We start from the raw sequence: 14951 nt of genomic DNA on the forward strand, positions 1-14951 counted from the left end.
AGTAGGCAATAACAAGTAAACAAACAGCCAAATATATAATCACTAGCTGGGCCAAGACTCTGGGGAAGATAACTAGGCTGCTGCCTGTCTGTCCATCTGGCTGGCCGTCCATCTGCCAGTGCTCCAGCCTTTCCTTACGCTTCTCCTTCGGTCCTGCTAACAACCTGGGCCAGGGGTCCTGCTTCAGCAGAAGCTTCTTTCCAGAACCTTCCTTCACCCTTGCCTCAACTGGTGCAGACTTCTAGTATCCTTCTGTGGATACCCCATGTAGGACCTGGAATCCTGTTCTGACAGCAGAGGAGACGGTGTGTTCCGCCCAGGGTGAGCGAGCTATCTCGGCACCCCCTACACCCCCCACCCCAGCTGCAGCCCTGAAGCCTCCCGTGCAGCTGCAACATCACGGGCACAGCTGGGCCTGGGAGACAGGGCCCCGGGGACGCACCTGGGCTGATTCTCACAGCCCGGAACCCTGGGGGCAGGGCTTGCAGAGGCCCCGGGTCAGACTTGGTCAGCACCAGGCTGCCAGGAGCCTGTGGAGAGCAGGCCAGAGGTGTCCTCAGGACCTGCTGGCTCTGAAGAGGAGACAGAAGCGGAGGCGGAGAGGAGGAGACTCAAAGGGTCTCAGCAGCCTCAACAGGTACAAGGCCCAAGCAGGGAGGAGCCCAGCCAGTCGGCCTGGTATGGGAGGCCATCTGCCAAGACTCCGCGCGGCCCCCAGGGAGGCCCCGCCTGGGTACCAGCCACCCTTACAATCCCAGGCAGCTTCCGGATTTGGTGAAGGAAATGGCCCATTGTGGCTGGAGGGGCCAGGGCAGGCTTGAATGGGCAGGAAAGAATGAGAAAGGCGTTCCTAGCAGTGGCCACAGCAGGGCATTTGACAAGGATCCAGAACACCCTCATTTCCTGAGGCTCCTGGTATATGGAAAAAGGAGGAAATTTCTAAGCAGAGTTTAAAAATTCTCCACTTTATGTTTAATGATTGCAGTGAACTAATACAATTGTATTTAACAGCCACCAAGCACGCTGGCCAGAAGAAAATGACAGGATTTTTTAAAAATATGAATTCATAGTGTCCCATGAGCAGAAGTTAAAAGTTACTTGATGAATGTCATCTACTTGAGATGCTATGGCTGTGTCTTGGTGACTGTATGAATGAGCACACTTGGAGGCCACGTTAGGTGACTGAGTTTGGGGCTCTTACTCGCTGAAGTATAAAACCTGTGGGTGGGTCATTAGGGAGACGTGGGATTCCAGTGGAGTGCCCAGGAGATGTGTTGGATGAGGCAGGGCAGTGTGGGAGGATGGAGGAAGCATCTCACTGAGCCTGGGCAAACTAGGGGAACTTCCTGGAGGAGGTGGCTCTAACCTAGGACCTGAATGATGATTAAGCATGAACCAGGTAAGGAAGGGTGGAAAGGAGGTACCAGGAGGAAAGAACAGCAGAAACTGGTCAGATGAGGCTAGAACCCTTGGTATGAGAACTGAGGATGGAGAGGTGGGCAGGCAGGTACAGACAAGGAAGCCCTCTCTAGCATATTCAGAAACTGGAACTTTAATTCCTGCAGTCAGTTTAGCCAAGCTTTCTTTATTTGTGAATATTGTCAATGTGGCTTTTAAAACTTGCATACATCTATGTTCCTTGTAGACAAATGGGAAAGTAAAATGATCAGGACTGTTTGTCATTAGGAGTGTGAAAGTACACAGGTGTTGGGATGGGGTGGCTCTTTCCCTCCCTCCAAAATAACATTAAAAATCATAGCTGCCATTAATTGAGAGCATCAGAACTATATATATAGCAGACAATGTATATATTTCTATTTAGGATTTAATATATTATAGTATGGAGAAGGCAATGGCACCCCACTCCAGTACTCTTGCCTGGAAAATCCCATGGACGGAGGAGCCCGGTAAGCTGCGGATATGTTATTATATATATATATATAATATATATATATATAGTCTATTGTCTATATATATATATATTGTCTATAATATATATATATGTTGTCTATTGCTGCATAAAGTCACTGCAAACTGAGTGGCTTATAAGAACACACAGATGTGATCTCTGTTTCCATGGGTCAGTAATCCCAGCATAGCTATGCTGGGTCCTCTGCTTCAGTGTGTCTCCTGAGACTGAAATCAGGCTGTTAGCTAGGGTTTGGGTCTCATCCGAAGGTTCACCTGGGGAAGGACAGGTTTCCAGGCTCCTGCGTTTGCTGAAAGCAGTGAGTTTCTTGAGGGTTGGTGGACTGCGTGCCTGTGGGATTCTCCAGCATGGCTATTGACTTCACCAAAGCGTGTAAGCCAAAAAGGCAATAGAATCTGCTGTCCGGTTGGAAGTCACACTCTTCTTCTTGTTTTTTTTAATTGAAATATAGTTGTTTTAGCGTGTCGTGTTAGTTTCTACTGCAGAGCAAGGTGAATCAGCAATACGTATACATATGTCCCCTATTTTTGAGTTTCTTTCCCGTTTAGGTCACCGCAGTGCACTGACTGGGTCTCCCTGCTAGCTCAGCTGATAAAGAATCTGCCTGCAATGCAGGAGACCCCAGTTTGATTCCTGGGTCAGGAAGATTCCCTGGAGTAAGGGATAGGCTACCCACTCCAGTATTCATGGGCTTCCCTGGTGGCTCAGATGGTAAAGAATCTGCCCGCAATGCAAGAGAGCCCAGATTGATCCCTGGGTTGGGAAGAGCCCCTGGAGGAGGGCATGGCAACCTTCTCCAGTATTCTTGCCTGGAAAATCCCATGGACAGAGGAGCCTAGTAGGCTACAGACCATGGGGTTGCAAAGAGTTGGGCATAACTGAGCGACTAAGCACAGCCCAGCACAGCACAGAGCACTGAGTAAGTTTCCCTGAGCTATACAGTAGGTTCCCATTAGTTACCTGGGAAGTCACACTCTTGTGTAAACAAATCTCAGGACTGACAGCTCATCACCTTTTCTGTATTCTGTTAGTTGAAAGCATATCACAGGTCCTGCCCACCACTCAAGGGTCATGGATTACACAAGGGGGTGGACACCCGGTGATGGGAACCATCGAAGGCCATGCTAGAGTCTGTCCACCACAGGTTTCCATAATGGTTTCAAGAGGTCTCTCTCCATATCCCCACTTTATAAAAGCGGAAACTGAGACTCAGAGGAGTAGGAGAGGAAGCTGCCAGGGTGGCTTCCCATGTACATCTAAATTTTATTCTTTATCAACAGGCTCTGAAATTTTATTTAATGTCCGACAGTTCAGTGCCTACAATACACAAAGGACAATACTAGGCACTAGGATATACATCGGAGAAGGCAATGGCACCCCACTCCAGTACTCTTGCCTGCAAAATCCCATGGACGGAGGAGCCTGGTGGGCTGCAGTCCATGGGGTCACTAGGAGTTGGGCACAGCTGAGCGACTTCACTTTCACTTTCATGCATTGGAGAAGGAAATGGCAACCCACTCCAGTGTTCTTGCCTGGAGAATCCCAGGGCTGCAGTCCATGGGGTCGCGAAGTCAGACACGACTGAGTGACTTCACTTTCACTTTTCACTTTCATGCACTGGAGAAGGAAATGGCAACCCACTCCAGTGTTCTTGCCTGAAGAATCCCAGGGATGGGGGAGCCTGGTGGGCTGCCGTCTATGGGGTCGCAGAGAGTCGGGCACGACTGAAGCGACTTAGCAGGAGCAGGAGCAGCAGCAGGATATACAGAAATAATTAAATCAAGGTGTCTGTGTTCAAGGAGCCTCCAGCATGTTGTTGTTGTTGTTCAATTGCTGAGTCATGTCCGACTCTTTGGGACCCCATAGACTGCAGCACACCAGGCTTCCCTGTCCTTCAGTATCTTCCAGAGTTTGCTCAAACTCATGTCCACTGAGTCAGTGATGCCATCCAACCATCTCATCCTATGCCATCCCTTTCTCCTCCCACCTTCAATCTTTCCCAGCATCAGGGTCTTTTCCAATGAGTCAGTTTTTCACATCAGGTGACCAAAGTATTGGAGTGTCAGCTTTAGCATCAGTCCTTCCAGGGAATAGTCAGGACTGATTTCCTTTAGGATTGACTGATTTGATCTCCTTGTAGTCCAAGGGACTTGCAAGAGTCTTTTCCAACACCACAGTTTCAAAACATCAATTCTTTGGCACTCAGCCTTCTTTATGGTACAACTCTCACATCTGTACATGAATACTGGAAAAATCATAGCTTTGACTATATGGACCTTTGTCAGCAAAGTGATATCTTTATTTTTAATATGCTGTCTAGGTTTGTCATAGCTTTCTTTCCAAGGAGCAAGAGTCTTTTAATTTCATGACTGCTGTCACTATCCACAGTGATTCTGGAGCCCAAGAAAATAAAATCTGCCACTGTTTCCCCTTCTATTTGCCATGAAGTGATGGGACTGGATGCTGTGATCTTAGTTTTGTGAATGTTGAGTTTTAAGCCAGCTTTTTCACTCTTTTCTTACACCGTTATCAAGAGGCTCTTTCATTCCTCTTTGCTTTCTGCCATTAGAGTGACATCATCTGCATATCTGAGGTTGTTGATATTTCTCCCGGCAATCTTTATTCCAGCTTCTGATTCATCCAACCTGACATTTCCCATGATGTACTCTGCATATAAGTTAACTAAACAGGGTGATAGTATACAGCCTTGTCGTACTCCTTTCCCAATTTGGAACCAATCTGTTGTTCCATGTCCAGTTCTAACTTTTGCTTCTTGACCTGCATACAGGTTTCTCAGGAGACAAGTAAGGTGGTCGGGTATTCCCATCTCTTTAAGAATTTTCCACAGTTTGCTGTGATCCACATAGTCAAAGGCTTTTGTATAGACCATAAAACAGAAGTAGATGTTTTTCTGGAATTCTCTTACTTTCTCTATGATCCAACAAATGTTGGCAATTTGATCTCTGGTTCCTCTGTCCTTTCTAAACCCAGCTTGTACATCAGCAAGTTCTCAGTTCACGTACTACAGAAGCCCAGCTAGAAGGATTTTGAGAATAACCCTACTAGCATTAAAAATGAGCACAACTGTATGGTAGTTTGAATATTTTTTGGCACTGTCCTTCTTTGGGATTGAAATGAAAACTGACCTTCTTCAGTCCTGTGGCCTCCAGCATATTAAAGAGCAAAGACAGGCATTAAAATAAGTTTCTCTTCAAATAAATGAGTGATTAGTAGAGATATGCCCAAGCAGATGATCTTATAGAGAAGGGAATAATTCATTGAATTGAGGACAGGGAGGAGAGCAAGGAAGTCTTCCTGGAAGAGGTGGCATTTGAGTGACATTCAGAGTCATTTTGTAACATAAGAAGCTGTGGCTTCAAAAGCATGAGATGGTTTGCTCTGCCTGAGTAGGCACTGGCATTCTTTGATTCACCCTTTCCCTCCTTCACACATGCAGCATACATTTTGAGCACCTGCTGTGTGCCAGGCCCTGGGTAAGGTGCCCTTAGACATAATATGCTGTCAAACCCCTGTAGCAGCCTTGTTGAACAAGTATGCAGGGTGTGTGTACTGAGTGCAGAGGACGGCACTGAGCAGGGAACACCCCCATCCAACCTGCATGGAGCTTACACACTTGATGGTCAGACAAGGCAGGGGCTCTGTCAGAGACCACCCCCAGCCAGAGGTGACATGGGGGATGTACCAGCTATTAAAAAAATAACAATGTTTACAAAGTGTGCGCCACTGTCTTCTCAGCATCCATACCTCTGACCGCCTCCTCTTTGCACCTTCTCCATAACTCTGACTCAGGACTGTTTCTGAGTGTCTGGGGGCTTCAGCTCTTGAGGGAAGGATTCTGACTGGCTGGCTGGATTTGGAGCGCCAGCCTCCATCACAAGTCACAGGCTTGGACACGGGGTCAGGTGGCAGGCACGGTATCTGGCACCCTGTTCAGCAAAACACAACTGCCTCTGCACATTCCTCTTCTCATCTAGTGCTTTCCCTGATTGCCTGCAGCAGGCGTGCGTCCAAGCTCCGTGTCCCGTGCACGCTCACCAAGACTCCTTCACTGCGTGCACAGCTACTCTCCATGCTCATTAGCTCCCAACAGCCAGAACCTGCTTTGCCTGGGAGAGAACCTGAGGGCCCGGGAATTGACATCCTCTGCGGGTGACCCCTACCCAGTGATTGAGGAGGGCAGCATCCTTGTGTCCTAATAGGGCCAACTCCGGGCTGTTAGCAAATCCTCTCTTGGTCACCTTCCCTTCCTGGCTCCTCCTTCCCACTCTCTCCTACCACTCTTCTTCTTTTTTTTTTTCTTTTGGTATTTATTTGTTTTGCTGTGCTGAGTCTTCATTGTGGCAGGCAGTTTCTTTTAGCTGTGGCTTGGCATGCGAACTCTTAGCTGCATCATGTGGGATCTAGTTCCTTGACCAGGGATGGAACCTGGGCCCCCTGCATTGGAAGCTCAGAATCTTAGCCACGGGACCAGTGGGAAACCCTCCCCGACCACTTTTCATGGAGACATTTCCAAAAAATCACTGCCACCCAAATCCTCATCTCAGGGTCTGACGCTGGGGAACCCAACCAAAGACAGTATCTCTTTCCATCTTAGCCTCCAAGGGGCCCCTCCCTCCCATCCTCACCCTCCCCATCGCTCCTCCCCTCTCTGCCTTCCCCTCCCGGACAACCCCCTCAGGCACCTCCACCACCAACTTGGAAACAGATGGCATCATCTGGGCAGGAGAGCTCCCTCCACAGTGACTGATGGTTCTTGATTGGGCAGTCGGTATTTTTAGCATCCTCCCTATTTTCTGCTGTCCTCCAGGATGGAGGAAGTTCAGCCGTGTTCTTTGGGCATCAGAGGGTGGCTATGTCAGTGCGTTTTCAATTGGAGACAATTTTGTCCCCTGAGGGACACTTGGCAGTGTCTGGAGACATTTCTAGCTGTCACAACTGGCATCTAGTGGGTAGGGGCCAGGGGTACTGCTAAGCATGTTGCAATGCACAGGACAGCCCTCCACAGCACCACCACCGCAAAGAATGATCCCAAAGGTCAATAGTGCTGTGGTCAAGAAACCCAGGGCTGTGTGTTTCTCTACTTCTTTTAACTATTTCTAAATTTAAATTTATTTATTTTTAATTGCAGGATAACTGCTCTACAATACTGTGTTGGTTTCTGCCGTATATCAACATTTTAACTTTTTTTTAACCTCATCTTTCCTTAAAAAAAAAAAAGCCATTTATTTATTTGACTGTGGCCTGGTCTTGGTTGTGGCATCTGGCGTCTTTTAGTTGCAGCATGCAGGTGCTAGTTCCCTGACCAGGGATTGAACCCAGGACCCCTGCATTGGGCATGCAGAGTGAAGTCCTTCTTCTAACTCTTTGTTATAGTATCACGATATCACACCCTCCTCTTGTAAATATCAGTACAAGAAGAGCAGCCAAGACGCTGTGTCCTGCTGCCTGGAACCTATAATCAGAGGAAGACCCAGGAGGGATATCACCTAACACAACGATGAGGCTAACTCTGTGCTAAGCCTGTAGCGAGCGGGTTAAAGCATTAGCAATCCTTTGATGTTTTTAAAAACTCCTCATTTTACGAATTGAAAAAAATGAGGCTCTGAGAGGGAGAGTGGCTTTTGAGTATCTCAGTTGACCCTGGCCTTGTCTCCAAAGCCCATCCACTTAACACTGCTAGATCGTATCAGTGATACAATAAAACAGTTGCTTTTTATTGGGGTTGCTGTTTTATGGGGAACACCTGCATATGTTCAGTGCACAGGAGACATCTGGGTTCCCAACTTTGGAAGTCCCCAAGGGGATGGATCAGAAGACTGCATGGATGGAGGCCCTGGCCTCACGAAGGAGTGAGGTCCTAACTCCATAGATGCGCAAGTCTGACAGATGTCGGGCCAAAAGAAACTCTCTCTCCTTGTGATTTATCAGTGAGCTTTGGCTGTGAAACAAACCACCCCAAAAGCAAATGCCTTTTTAAAAAATTTATTTTTAATCAGGGGATAATTGCTTTACAATGTTGTCTTGACTTCTGCCATATAACAACATGAATCAGCCATAAGTATATATATACGTCCCCTCCTTCTTGACCCTCCCTCCCACCCCCTACCCCATCTTATCCCTCTAGGTTGTCACAGTTCTGGGTTGAGCTCCCCGTATCATACAGCAACTTCCCATTAGCTATCTGTTTTACATATGGTAATGTATATGTTTCAGTGCTACTCTCTCAGTTCATCCCACCCTTTCCTTCCCCTCCCCTGCTGTGTCCACAAGTTCATTCTGTATATAAAGTCACTATAGAAGTTCACCATCTTGTGAGTCAGCAGTGTGAATCTGTGGTCAGCTCCCAAGTTGGCTGGGGGCTGGCTGATCTAGAAGACCTTTAGCTGAATGACTCGCCTCTGTTCCACCTGGTCACTCAACCTCTAGTGACTAGTCTGAGCTCATGTATGTGGCAGTGGCAGGATTGTAAGTGTGTGAGAGGAGATACGTGGAGTCTTGGTGCCTTTGCTGGTAACTGGGTATTGTCACTTCTGCTGCATTCTACTGGTCAAAGCAAGTCACGTGACCAGTCCGGACCCACAGGGTGGGGAAGTAGATTCCACCCAAAGTATATTATCACCATCCAGTCTCCTCTGATGGGGTTTTCCTTCCAGGCCAAGGTACCTATTTATGTGGTCGTCATGGTTGGTGGCATCAGCACTTAATCTGGTTCCACAAAGCTGTCAATTACTTAGCTATGTGGCCTTGGTCAGTTACTCAGGTTCTCTGGGCCTTGGTTTTTCATTTATATTATAGGAAAAAATGTACTCATCCTGCCTGCTTCGCAGGTTATCACAAAACTCAAATAACAGTGGAGGGAGAAGGGGCTCTTATCCTATTACCTGTCCTTGAAACAGAAGGAGGCCCAGCTGCTCACATCAGGCACGTGCCTCTCTCTCTGCGGGAGCCACGTCTCCTGCAATTTATCAGGAGCCAAAGCCTGACAAGCTCCTGGTGAATTCTCCATCAATCCTCCTGTCTCTTTTCCCAAGGAAAACTCAAGTGGTTTTGCCGGAAACTCTTAGGCTCTTTTTCACTCAAGTTCAACTATTAAGTCTTGACTAAGAGCCCCTTGTATGATTTCATTATTTGGTCTAAGAGCAAACATGGTGATTCTGTGACCTAGACTGGTCTCACTAACCCCTCTCACCCAGTAGAAACTCTCCACCACTCAGTAAATACAGCCTGCATGCTCTGAGACATCTTCTAGGCTGCAGGTTCTGAGATGGCAGGGAAGAGCTGTGTCCTCCTGGATGGGGCCAGGTCTGTGGAGGAATATCAGGCTGGCTCAGTGGATGGTCCCTCTCCTGCAAGGGAGCCCAGGGATCAGCCAGCCTCCCACAGTCCTGGGGAACCTGAGACCAGAGGTGCAAAAAGAAGAACATGATCATCCCATTTGGGGTAAAGGGACCTTTGAGTTGTGGGATGAATGAACACTGTCATTTAGTTATTACAACTGATTGATCCCTGTTATCGAATGCTGACTTGGTGACATGTCCCCTGCTCAAGGCCAGGGACTATTCCTGTGTCATTCACTGTCATACCCCCATACCTGGCGTCAGGCCCTGTCTAAGAGATCCAGGACGGTGTGGAGTGATCTCATTTAATTCTCCAACCACCCACCCAAGCAGGTACCATCACTACCACCTGAATTTTGCAGATGAGAAAACTGGGGCCCTGAGCATAGAGAGAATTCATCTACATCACACAGGTGCGAGGTGGCGGAGTCAAGACTCAGACTGGTTCTTTCTAGATCTGAAGTGCATACACCCAGGACAACACAGCAACCCCTTCAACTCTGCTGGCTCCAGAGAGTCTAGACCTGTGGGCAGGACATGGGAGCGGTACAAACAAAAACAGGCAACGCAGACCGAGGCCCTGGGGGTTCTTTCTGCAGGAGGGCCCAAGCCACTGTCCTTTCTACCCCCTGCCAGTCAAATGCACCTTGCCCTTCTCTCCCCGAACCAGGGTGGCATGTCACCAAGAGAACCAATTTGACCCTTTTGTACTGATTTCATACTTTTTACACCCTTGCTTGTACCAGGCACTGTTCCATGCACTCCCCCTGCATTAGTTTTCCAGCCTCAACACTAGGAAGATTCTGCAACCTTCCAAAGTGATCCAAATGTGGGGGTATCACTGGCATGCAAAGCCAAGATTTCCTCACTACCACCACCACCACCACCATCATCATCATCATTGCAGTTACCACTGACTTCTCACCAAATGCCAAACACAGGTTGAGTATTTTATGTGCTCAGATCCTCACATCAGCTCCCTGAGGTAGGGCTCCTTATGACTCCATTGTACAGAAGGAGAAACTGAGTCACAGAGAAGTGAAGTCACTTTGCCAAGACCACACACACAGCAAATGGCACAACCAGGATTCGAACCCCAAGCTGGCTAAGACTGGAGGCCATGGTCTTACTCACTGGGCTCCATCACCCCTCCTGTGGGCTCTGAGCCTGTTGACGATGCACATTACATGAGATTGAGAGAAGATTAATGCACAAATGCGTGAATAAAAGAGGCCACTTCCAGGGACACCGCCCCCTCACCCCAGTGACCAGAGGCAACAAGAGGGAAGGGGGCCTCTGTTTAAGTCTTAGTTTGAGAGCAGCTGGTTTCAAAGGCAGAGGATGGGGCAGGGCTGCTGGGAAATCCCGGGGACATGTTCACTGCGAAAGCATCATCCTCTTATTAAGCCCCTGGAGAGGGGCCTCTGCTGGCCAGTTCTCTGGGGTGCCAAAACCTTTCCTGGCTGGACAGGGAAGAGCAGGGGACTTTGGAGGTAGGTCATCATCCCTTGCCGGCAGAAAGGTCACCGCATGCTATGTTAGTGAGAACTTGTCAGTGACTCCTCAGTCCCCTGAGGAGGGCATGATTCCACTTCTACCAGTGGAATTGCCCAGAGCTTGGCGGAAGCAAGCCACCCAAGCAAGGCACGGAGTGCCCATCAGGCCTTACAAACAGTCACTGCATAGCCAGGGCCCTCTGGAAAAAAAGCACAGTTAGGAAAACAAGGGACCAAATGGACATTTAAGATACCTCTTCTTCCCCCATTCCTTACAACAGAAGAGAACACTGCTTTCTCCTGGGTATAAGTTGTGTTATATGATGTTTGTCTTTCTCTTTCTAACCTACTTCACTCAGTAGGATAATCTCCAGATCCATCCATGTTGCTGAAAATGGCTTCATTTCATTCCTTTTATGGCTGAGTAGTAGTCTGCTGTGGGGCTTCCCTGCTGGCTCGTGGTGAAGAATCTGCCTGCAGTGCAGGAGACATGGGTTTGATCCCTGGGTCGGGAAGATCCCCTGGAAGAGGAAATGCCAATCCACGCCAGTATTCATGCCTGAAAAATCCCATAGACAGAGGAGCCTGGTGGCTACCGTCCATGGGGTCAGAAAGAGTCAGACATGACTGGGCGAGTAAGCATGAGCACAAGTATTCCATTGAATAAATGGGCCACGTCGTCTTTATCCATTCCTCTGCTGATGGACATTTACGTTGCTTCCATGTCTTGGCTGTTGTGAATAGTGCTGCTATGAACATTGGGATACATGCGTCTTTTTGAATGATAGTTTTGTCCAGTTACATGCCCAGGAGTGGGATTGCTGGATCATATGGCAACTCTATTTTTAGTTTTCTGAGGAACTTCATACTGTTTTCCACAGTGGCTGCACCAATTTACATTCCCATCATTGTGAAGGAGGGTTTCCTTTTCTCCACACCCTTTCCAGCATCTATAATTTGTAGACTTTTTAAATGATGGCCATTCTGACTGGTGTGAGGTGGCGCCTCACTGTCGTTTTGATTTGTATTTCTCTAATATCCGTTGCAGCTTTTAATTCAGCAATTATGTTTTCATCTCTTCGGTCTTCCTTAATCTCAGATATGCCTCTTTCATGAATACTTCCTGTAGTTTCTTAGGGGTAACATCCATTAGAGTTGTGCTGAGAATATGAGCGAAAAATTTAACCAAGTTTTTTTCTGATTTCTTTTAATCCTTCCCTCCCAAAGGATGCATCATCTTATTCTCTTGGACACACCCCCGTTTTTTAGGTTTCACATCTTTCCTCTGCTTCCTTCCTAAGGGAGCTCTCTGCTGTAGAGTGTTGAGTCGAGTTTTAGGGTATTGAGTTGAGTTTTTCTAAGGTTATGCATCCTTTTGGTCCTTTCAGTCACAGTGGGAGTGAGAGGGAGTAAAATAAAGTGGTTACAGAGGAGCATTTCTGGTTTGGAATGCTGGGGACCTGGGAGAGCAGAGTGGAGATTTGCACCATACCGCCAGCTTCCTTAGGAAGCACAGCTTTGGGTCAAATAGTGTCTTGTCTCTGACAATTGTGGAATAGCTAAGGCAATACCCTTAACTCCTCGCCAAGCCCGGCTTCCCTCAGTGTCAGCCAGTCATGGCTATGCTAGCAGCTAACCGGCTTCCCCTTAGGGTTCCCCACAACGCAGCGGCCCATACTACACCCTCCCAGAGGCACCTTGGGACTTCCCTGGAGGTTCAGCAGTTAAGGCTCTGTGCTTCCAGTGTGAGGGGCACCAGTCTGATCCCTGGTTGGGCAACTAGCATCCCATATGCTGTGTGGCATGATCAAAGAAAGGTTTTAAAAATCCAATAAGTGAATGGCTTGTTACTCCGCATTCCTGAGAGTGGTATGCTCTGGGGTCTCTTCTCCTGACTTGACAGTGACTTTTTCTTTTTTCAAAAAATTGTATTGGGATATAGTTGATTTATAATGCTGTGTGAGTTTCAGGTATACAGCAAAGTGAATCAGCTGTATATACATCCACTCTGTTTAGATACTTTTCCCCTATAGGCCATGACAGAGTGCTGCATAGATGTTCCTGTGCTCTACACTAGCCCCTTGCTGATTAACTGTGTGCACATAGTATGCATGTGTGTGTGTGTGTTTCCCTGGGCTATGCAGCAGGTCCTTACTAGTAGTGACATTCTTTCACACATGACCTTCCATGGATCTGTTCAGACCTTCCTCCAATCTAATCCCATCTCCATACTATTTTGCACAATTATCTGAAGTCTGGGGCATTGCGAATGCCAACCTTCCCTAGTTTCTAAGGCTTTTCTCTAGCTTTTATATTCCCCGGGTAATTTCAACAGATGTCCCAGAGAGAAACACAGGAGAGACGCGGCTGCAAAAGTCATCCTCTAGCCCAGAAGTCTTTTCACCATTCCCTGGAGCCATAGGAAGCCGGCGTCTAATTAAATAGAGATCAGCTCTCACCTGTTAACACACTCCTTGTATTTCATTACACAATCCAGAAACCTTCTTCTGAAATCTAAATTGCACCCATGACTAGGTGATGTGTATTCATGACCTAGGGGCTGTTGTACTGCTGAAACCAAGGTACCTTCAGGTTTTGAGAAAAGGGGAATGGAGTTACATGAAGACCCTGAAGCCTTGGAAGAGCTTTTGTTTATGAAGGAGGGGGGGGGGGTCTGGGGCCAATTTCTACCTCAGAAGCAGCTTCCCTTTTCCCCAAGCACCTTGAAGTCAGTGAGTCCACTCCAGCTAGGGGAACAGCCCAGGCTTTGGAAAAATCATAGATTACAAGGCCAGCCAACACCAATTTCCTTCCAGGCTCAGATACGTGTTCCTGGCAGCTCTGTCAAGTACACGCATTGAATATCCCATTCTACAGATGTGGAAACAAGCTCAGAAGGGTCCAGGGGTATGTGGCAGAGCCTAGATTTGAATCCACATTTTATCTCCTTTAATTCTCAGAGCAGGCTGATGAGGTAGGCATCATTATTTCCCCTGGAAGGTAAAACAGCTGAGACCCCAGAGAGTAAAATTGAGAGGCAGGTGCCCTGCCTCCTTGCGCAGGTACAGTGGAGCCCTGACTCCACCCAGGCAGGGGTGTAGGGACCTGCTGGGAGCTCTAGATGGAAGTGTGAATTGATGGGAGAGCTTGGGGACATGGCAGGGGGTAGGTGATGGTTGAAGCTTCTGGAGTGTGTGAGAGCCCAGGACAGAGGAAAGAGGAGGGACTGAGAAAAACCCTGAACAGAGAAACATGTGCTGGACAACAGAGGAAGAGGCCTGCAGAGAGCCTGAGGAGGGGCAGGACAGGGCAGCAAGCAGAAACCAGAGGAGATTCTCCCAGAGGGTGGGGGCCTCAAAGGCCAGAGCTTCCCCTGGCAGAGTCTCGGCACAGAGCAGCTTATCGCCTGTGGAGGGGGAGCAGGATCACCCCCAGGGCTTATGAAACTCAGATGCCCGGGCCCCGCCCCAGAGGCCCTGAGTCAGTCGGTCTGGGACAGAGCGGGAAGGTTGTTTGTCAGTCACTCAGTCCAACTCTTTTGCAACCCCATGGACTATAGCCCACCTGCAGACTCCTCCATCCATGGGATTTCCCAGGCAAGAATGCTGGAGTGGGTTGCCGTTTCCTTCTCCAGTGGATCTTCCTAACCCAGGGATCGAACCCAGATCTCCTGCATTGGCAGGTGGGTTCTTTACTCAGCCACCTGGAAACCCTACCCCCGGAGGGCAGGAATTTGCAATTCTACCAAGTTTCCACTCGATGTCCACTCATCTGGTCTGCATTCCAGAGGGCCAGCTTTTGTATGAGGAGGAAACATGAGCGAGGCTGGGATTCAAGGTGCTCAGCCGGATCCCTAAGCTTTTCTTCTCTGCTCCCCTCACTCAGCCCTTTCTGCAAACTCCCCCAGACCCTCCATTTCTCTATGGCTCAGGAATAAGTACATCCAGTAAAGCACCCTCACCGTAGAGGACCACACTTGATGGATATTTACGTGGTTGCTGTGTGTCCACCACCTGGATCAAGATGCAGAACATTCCCAGTGTGCCTGGCTGTCTTTCTCCTGTGCCCTGTATTCAGTAACCTGCCCTAAGAGGTATTCTAGGAAGGAATAGTTCTTTTCTCTTGAGCTTCCCAAGATGCAGTCACACAGTATGCATCTCTTTGTGC

At 48.2% G+C, this 14951-nt stretch overlaps 1 protein-coding gene across 3 annotated transcripts in view; it reads left to right on the forward strand.

The window, feature by feature from the left end:
* NOS1 (nitric oxide synthase 1) overlaps nt 1-14951 on the forward strand; it is a 193179-nt gene that overhangs the window by 22977 nt on the left and 155251 nt on the right. For 2 of the 3 annotated variants that reach the window (XM_027956540.2, XM_042234647.1), the window contains exon 1: nt 95-637. The exons of the other annotated variant lie outside the window; for it this stretch is intronic. The gene's annotated coding sequence lies outside the window, so the exon portion shown is untranslated. Of the gene's footprint in view, nt 1-94; nt 638-14951 lie in introns of those variants that run through there. 3 annotated transcript variants of the gene reach the window in all.

The sequence above is a fragment of the Ovis aries genome, chromosome 17 (genome assembly GCF_016772045.2).
Source record: "Ovis aries strain OAR_USU_Benz2616 breed Rambouillet chromosome 17, ARS-UI_Ramb_v3.0, whole genome shotgun sequence".
In the NCBI taxonomy this organism is placed as follows: Eukaryota; Metazoa; Chordata; class Mammalia; order Artiodactyla; family Bovidae; genus Ovis; species Ovis aries.